The following is a 7,386-nucleotide window of genomic DNA, read 5'->3' as shown; positions in this document are numbered from 1 at the left end:
AAGAGGTGATTGGTTTTGGTTTTGGTTTTTTGTTTTTCTGGGCTTTTTGGTCTACCTTCCAGCCCTCCAGTCAAAGAGGCAGAAGTGACAGGAAACTGATGAGACCTGAGCTCCCAAACTGAAGCAATCCATATGATGATGAGTTTTCTGGTGATAAGATTAACTGGGAATGGGAGGGAATGATGGTGATGGAGTTGAAACCCAGCAGAGCAATCAAACCTTGTACTGTCTGAAGATCCAGGAAGAGGTAAATGCAATTCAGTCACCCAAACTCATCTAGGAGTAAGGACTAGGGCTATTCTTTTGAGAAGAAGAAAACGTTCAAAGGTCTTATGCCAGCTTGTAGGGCTGCATGGCTGGGAATGTGCTGACTAGTCCCAAGGTATGGTGGCCTAGGGAGGGAGATCTCAATCTCAGAGTGTCTATACTTCCTCAAAAACAACAACAACAAAACAGCAGCATCACTGGTGATAGCAGCAAATGAGAAGGCAGATGGAAGCTGTGGATGAAGGAGCAGCAGAGAGCAATCCATCCTCAACAGAGACATGAACTCAGCCTGTACAAAACATCATCAAAAGATAACAGAAAGCAGTTCACTATGGATAATTGGAGTTATTATCTGGAAGAGCCTAAACCAAGCACTTATAAAATATTTTTTTAAGTCTCTGCTGCCTGATTAGCATGCACAATAAAAGTAGGTTTCCCTACTGTATACAACTATGACCTGGTGTTATTTATTTGCATGCTTGGTCTACTGTATGCAATGCCAATACATGATGCACTATGTGCTATGACATTATATGCTATGCACTATGTTTCTTTTTTTTTTTAAATCAAAAGTATTTTATTATTTTCCAGTTACATGTAGAGATAGTTTTCAACATTTGTTTTTATAAGATTTCTCATTCCAAATTTTTCTCCCTTCCTTCCTTTCCCCCTCCCCAAGACAGCAAGTAATCTGATAAAGGCTATACATTATATACTATGTTTCTGCATGTGTCTCTTGTATCTAGTCTACTGATTGCAAGTCTAATTTGAGTGTTAACTATGTTGAACCTGTATAAGGTCTATACAACTAGGATAATTGTCTAAGATTATATTATGTGCAAATCAATAGCTACCCTGTTGCTGGACAATGAATACTCTGTATCATTTGCAGGACCAATACCTTTTTTTTCTAATTATTGCCTAGAAGATGTAGTAGAAACTAGAAGAATTTTAAGGATGAACCTGAATGAATTTCCCAGTTTTAAAAAAGTCCCATTTTTGTCTTTTTGTTGTTGTCATTTTTCTAGTCATGTCTGACTCTCCCTGACTCCGTTTGGGGTTTTCTTGGCAGAGATCCTGGAGTGGTTTGCTATTTCCTTCTCCAGCTCATTTTGCAGATGAGGAAACTGAGGCAAACAGGGTTAAGTGACAGGGTCACACAGCTAATAAGTGTCTGAGGTCAGATTTGAACTCCCAAGGTTGAGTCTTCCTAACTTCAGACCTGGCAGTCTATCCACTGCACCACCCAGCTGCTCAAAAGAAGTCCCAAAATTCAATTCAATTCAATAAACATTTATTAAGCACTTACTTTGTGCCAGGCATTGCACTAAGTGCTTGGGATACAAATAAGAAAAACAAAGAGACTAGTCCCAAGGTGACTGTCTTCATGGAGTCAGTAATCTAATAGGAGAAGATGACACAGAAAAAAAAAGCAGGGGATAAGGTACCTGATTCAGGGGTATGGTGGCATTGGTGGCAGTGTGGGAGTCCAAGGAATCCCTCCCAAGGCTTTGGGAGGAGTTTTTGGTCTCATTCTCCAGCCCTACAATCAGGGGCAGAAGCTACTGAGGGTACTGCTGAGGTGTGAGCCCCAAAGCTGAAAGGATCTCTGGGATGAGGAGTTTCCTGGTGACGACCTTCTCTTAGGAGCTTGAAGATGGTAGAGTTCAGGGAGTGCTGTTGGTAGGAGATATAGTAAGAATTGATACCTGGGAGTCCAGGATTTCAGCACAAGGAAATAGAGATGCTGGAGCAGAATCACACAGAGACAAGTTGAGTCTGGGGAGTCCTGGAGTAGCCTTGAGCTTCCAAGGTGAGAGGTCAGAACTGGCAGAGCCTGGCATTAAGCAGCATGGTGTGTGGAATGGGGGTCACTGAACCATCAGATGCACTTGCAACATTCCAGTTTGAGAGACTGGACTGGAAGGGAATCCGCGAGTCATGTGGAAGAACATGGCAGTGCCCAGTGCCAGAGAGAGGCTTGGGTCTCATGAGTGCACTTTCCTAACCCTAACCCTAATCCTTATCTTAAAATGCCAGCCAGGTGGCACAATGGTTAGGGTGCTAGGCCTGGAGTTAGGAAGACTGAGTTCAAATCCAGCCTCAGACACTTCTAGCTGTGTGGCCCTGGGACAAGTCACTTCACCTCTGTTTGCCTGTTTCCTCAACTTTAAACGGGGATGATAATACATAGACCTCCAGAGTTGCTGTGAGGTTCAAATGAGATAACATTGGTAAAGTACTTAGCACAGTTGTTGGCAAATATCTGGTGATATACAAATGGTAGTCATTATTGTTACTATTATTATCAGCTTCCAAATTACAACCTCAGTTAAATTAGTCAGTAATCCTGAATTCTAAAGTGAGTGGAAACTGCTCTGCATGCCGTTAAAAGGAATAAAAGGGAATGAACTTAAAAGATCAGACATTTCTACTTCCAACTTAGTGTTAAGAAACATTATGGTTTGGAAAATGAAATAATCTTTTCCAGGTAATGGATTAATCATTACCATTTCCACTTCTTTTCCTGGGGGATATAAAATGTCCTAAGTAGAAATAGCCACCATTTTCTCAAACACATGCATATATCCTGGTGTTTTGATTTTCAGTTTTAATAATAGTTCCTCTGGATCAACTTTATTTGAGATTCATTTACAGACCCACAAACTCCAAGAAGGTTGGATTTTTGTGAGACTTTGTTAACTAACACAGTGAAGATGTCAAAAATTTGAAGTGACTTGAGTGCTAATTAATGAGGATCACGTGCTTGCTTTGGTCTACACAGATGTCTGTAAAACTCTCAGGATCACAAGGACAGAATTAATGAACGAAAAACAAAGTAAAGGAGAGAAAAAAATCTCTACCTGCAAACCTTATGGAAAGAGAGGGAGAGGGAGGGAGGGAGAGAAGAAGAAGAAGAAGAAAAAGAAGAAGAAGAAGAAGAAGAAGAAGAAGAAGAAGAAGAAGAAGAAGAAGAAGAAGAAGAAGGAGAAGGAGGAGGAGGAGGAGGAGGAGGAGGAGGAGGAGAAGGAGAAGAAGGAGAAGGAGAAGAAGGAGAAGAAGGAGAAGAGGAGGGGGAGGAGGAGGAGGGAAGGAAGGAAGGGAGATAGAAAGAGAAAGGAAGGAAGAAAATGAAAGAAAAGAAGAAAATAAATTAAAAAGGAAAGAAGAAAGAAATAAGGAAGGAAGGAGGAGGAAAGGAAGAAGGAAAGGGAAGGAAAGGAGGGAGGAAAATGGAAAAAAAGAGAGGTAGTCTGAATTAACCAGGTTCCTATTATGGAATATTTTTTCTAAAAGGCCATTGGGGAATCTAGTTCACTGCATCCACAGCAGTTTCTTTGAATTACATGCTTTTTGAATAGTTCAATTGAGGTTTAATGAGGTCTCACGATCCAAACACAGCTTTAATGACTGAAAAGTAGGACAAGACACATAACAGCCTTAATACAGGAGAAACGTTTTAATATTAAAGCTGTAAGGACCATAGGCTACACAAAGGAAAAGGTTCTAGCTCAACCAGTAAATAGGATACTTGGAAAGAGCCATGATGTCATCACTCTCAGCTCAGGTCACTTCCTCTCTGTGCATTGACATTCTCTGGGATATTTGTCCATTTTCACCCATTAAGTCACAGGGGATCTGCCCAACGTGCTGGAGACCTTCCTTTGGCTTTTTTTCGTATCTCATGGGTACCAAAGCACTATTCTGGAGGGGGGCCGTCCCTTTCATGTCTCTCATGCTCCCTCTATGAGCGATTGGCTCATCATTTTTTTCATTCTCATTCTCAATCATCTGTTTTAAACTCTTTGCATTCCCATCATCATTGGTAACCTGCTAGACACTGATTGCAGGGTGAAGGAGAATTGAGTAATTAGGAGGGGTCAAAGGATCATCAATTAATTAATAGCTAGAAGATGCCTCAGAGGCCACCTAGTCACTGGATCATAGATTGAGACTTGTAATTTGTCCAAGCCCCTCATTTTAAAGATGAGGAAACTGAGGCTCAGGAACACTTAGGGGCTTATCCAGAATCACAAAGGTGATCGGCATCAGAGACAAGATTTGGGCACAGGTCCAGCTATCAGCCCACTTGCCATTCCTTGAAATTGACACTAGAATTGGTTGTCCATAACCAAAAGGGATTTAAATAACTGGTGGGGACAATGCAAAGGGGAGACCTTTTGTCTATCAGAAAATGGCAGTTGGTTTTAGAAATCTGTGTAATTATATAATTTTATTATCTTGCTGATATGGTACAAAAAAAGTAACTGTCTCCTGTGTCTAGAAGGCTCTTTCCCCATCTTTGTGTCTCAGATTCCCTTCCTTCCTTCATGACTCAGCTGAATTACCACCCCTTCTGTAGGAGTTATCCTTGGTTTCCCTAGCTGCTATTACCTTCCTCACTCAGATTACCTGCCACCCACTATGTATCTGTCTTGTATCTACCTAATTATTTACATATTGTCTCTTTCTCCCATTAGAATGTAAGTTCCTTGAGGGCAGGGACTGTCTTTGTCTCTATTTGTATCCCCAGTGCCTAGCAGCATCTGACACCTAGTAAGTTCTTAATCAATGCTTGTCGACTAACCCAATGACTGACTCCAGAGTCAGGGCTCTCACCACTGTACTATACTGCCTCTGGGGCTCTAAAGAATAAGCTTTGATTCTGTACAAAGTGAAATCTCACCAGGATAAAAATGGCCCAAGACTATGTGAGTTCAAAGAAATAAACCTTTCTTTCATCCAACCTCTACTGACATCTGTTGCAGATCCATCTGGGGCCCAGCTGGGGGGCAGGGTCTTTATTTCTGGTGTTCAGGGAATTTCAGAGCTAGAAGGGACCTTGGAGGTCAGTTAGTCCAACTGAATCTGAACAGGAATCTCTCTATAATCTCTCTGACTTGGGTTCACAGAGCCTTCTCTTGAGGACCGCTAGTGAGATAGAACTCATTGCATCTCAAGGCAATCCATCATCCTTTGGAACAGCTCAAATAGTTAGACATTTTGTCTTTTTATTAAGTCTAAATGTACTCTTGTGACTTTTATCCACTGGTCCTCATTACTTTCTCTGGACTAAGCAAATGAGATCAAAGTAAACTCTTTAAAGTGCTTGCAATCTTGTCTCTGTTTTGTTTTGCTTTTCTGCAGGGCAATGAGGGTTAAGTGACTTGCCCAGGGTCACACAGCTAGTGAGTGTCAAGTGTCTGAGGTCAAATTTGAACTCAGGTCCTCCTGAATCCAGGGCCGGTGCTCTAACCACTGCACCACCCAGCTGCCCCCAAAGTGCTTGTCATCTTTAGAAACCTATTTAAAATGTAGGTGCATATGATCATTACCATGATCATCATCCTTATTGTCGTCAGCCCTGTTACCTTATTCTTGTCTTTTTCAGACCAGAAAAGTCCCTAACTTCTATTTTAAACTATTTTGTGTTCTGTTGACTATCATCCAGGTGGAGAAAGGATTGTTTCTTGTAATCGATGATGAGCATCATCACTATTTGTAGAGGAACTTTGGCACAGTGGATATAGATCTGGCCTCAGTGTCAGGAAGCACTATGTTTCTGTCTTGCCTCAGAGTCATACTGGTGGTATGCCCCTACACAGGTCACTTAGCCACTTACATGTTCTAACCAAGGCAATTACAGGCCTGGCCCTGTACTAGGTTTCTGGAGACAAAATCCAAGCTGTAAGTTGCACAGAAGGTGCTGACCTGCATTGGCCAGGGGAGTTTCCCGACCTGGGAGTTCCCTAGACCAGTGAAATAGGACTGGTCTGGTTCCTATTTTGTTCTCATCTCTATGTTCAGTGGAGTTTAGATAGAAAGGGACCAGGACAATAGGACTGTCCACTCTGCTGTTCTTGTCCTTTCATAGGTGATGTTCAGCAAACCATCGTGCAAGTGGATAAAGTCCATTATTTCAGTAATTGAGTGAAGTCCATGATCCTCTTTTCCTAGGTTTGGGTGTTCTTCATGCCTAGAGGAAGTTTAATTCACATGTCCCAACTCCTTCTGAAAAGGGAAGCCCACGGACACTGATGAAGGTGAGGCCAATTGCATGCTGATGTCACCACTGGCACCTACACAAGTATGTCTGCTGTGTCTGCCCAACCTCAAGGATAATTGGAAAGAGTAGCATCAGACATTGGACTCAGGAGGACCTTGGCCCAAGTCCCAGCTCTGCCCATTGCTAGCTAGGTAAACTGAGGCAGGTTGTTTAAACCCTGCTTGTTCCATACACTTCTTTTTTATTTTCATTTTTTTTTTTGGTGAGGCAATTGGGGTTAAGTGACTTGCTCAGGGTCACACAGCTAGTAAGTGTTAAGTGTCTGAGGCCGGATTTGAACTCAGGTCCTCCTGACTCCAGGGCCAGTGCTCTATCCACTGTGCCACCTAGCTGCCCCTGTTCCATACACTTCTGTTGCTGTGACTTTCTTCTAGCCACAACGTACGTGCTTTTCATCTCTTCCTCTTAGAACCCCCAGTTTTATTTAAGACAGCTCAAACACCCCATTTTCATGAAGCCTTTCTTGATTCCCCACCTCCCAGTTCCCGTCCCCCCCCCCCACTGCTAAGGCAACCCCTTTCCCAACTCCTTCCTATTCATTTTGCATTAATTCTTTTTCTTTTTCCTTTGTTTTTTTTTTTTTTGGCGGGGCAATGGGGGTTAAGTGACTTGCCCAGGGTCACACAGCTAGTGTCAAGTGTCTGAGGCTGGATTTGAACTCAGGTACTCCTGAATCCAGGGCCAGTGTTTTATACACTGTGCCACCTAGCTGCCCCCTGCATTAATTCTTTTTTGTTGTTGTTGTTTTGTTTTTGTTTTTGTTTTTTGCAGGGCAGTGGGGGTTAAGTGACTTGCCCAGGGTCACACAGCTAGTAAGTGTCAAATGTCTGAGGCCGGATTTGAATTCAGGTACTCCTGAATCCAGGACCGGTGCTTTATCCACTGCGCCACCTAGCCGCCCCCCTGCATTAATTCTTAACATGCATATTTTCTATCCCACTACACTATAGATTGATATGATTATATAGACAAATAAATAGATGATAGAGATAAGTATGTTTGTGTTTGAGAGAGAAAGAGAGAGAGAGAGGATAGACAGGCAAATATATGAT

Source organism: Dromiciops gliroides, chromosome 2, assembly GCF_019393635.1.
Source record: "Dromiciops gliroides isolate mDroGli1 chromosome 2, mDroGli1.pri, whole genome shotgun sequence".
Taxonomy (NCBI): domain Eukaryota; kingdom Metazoa; phylum Chordata; class Mammalia; order Microbiotheria; family Microbiotheriidae; genus Dromiciops; species Dromiciops gliroides.
Note: the sequence above shows the minus strand (reverse complement) of the source record.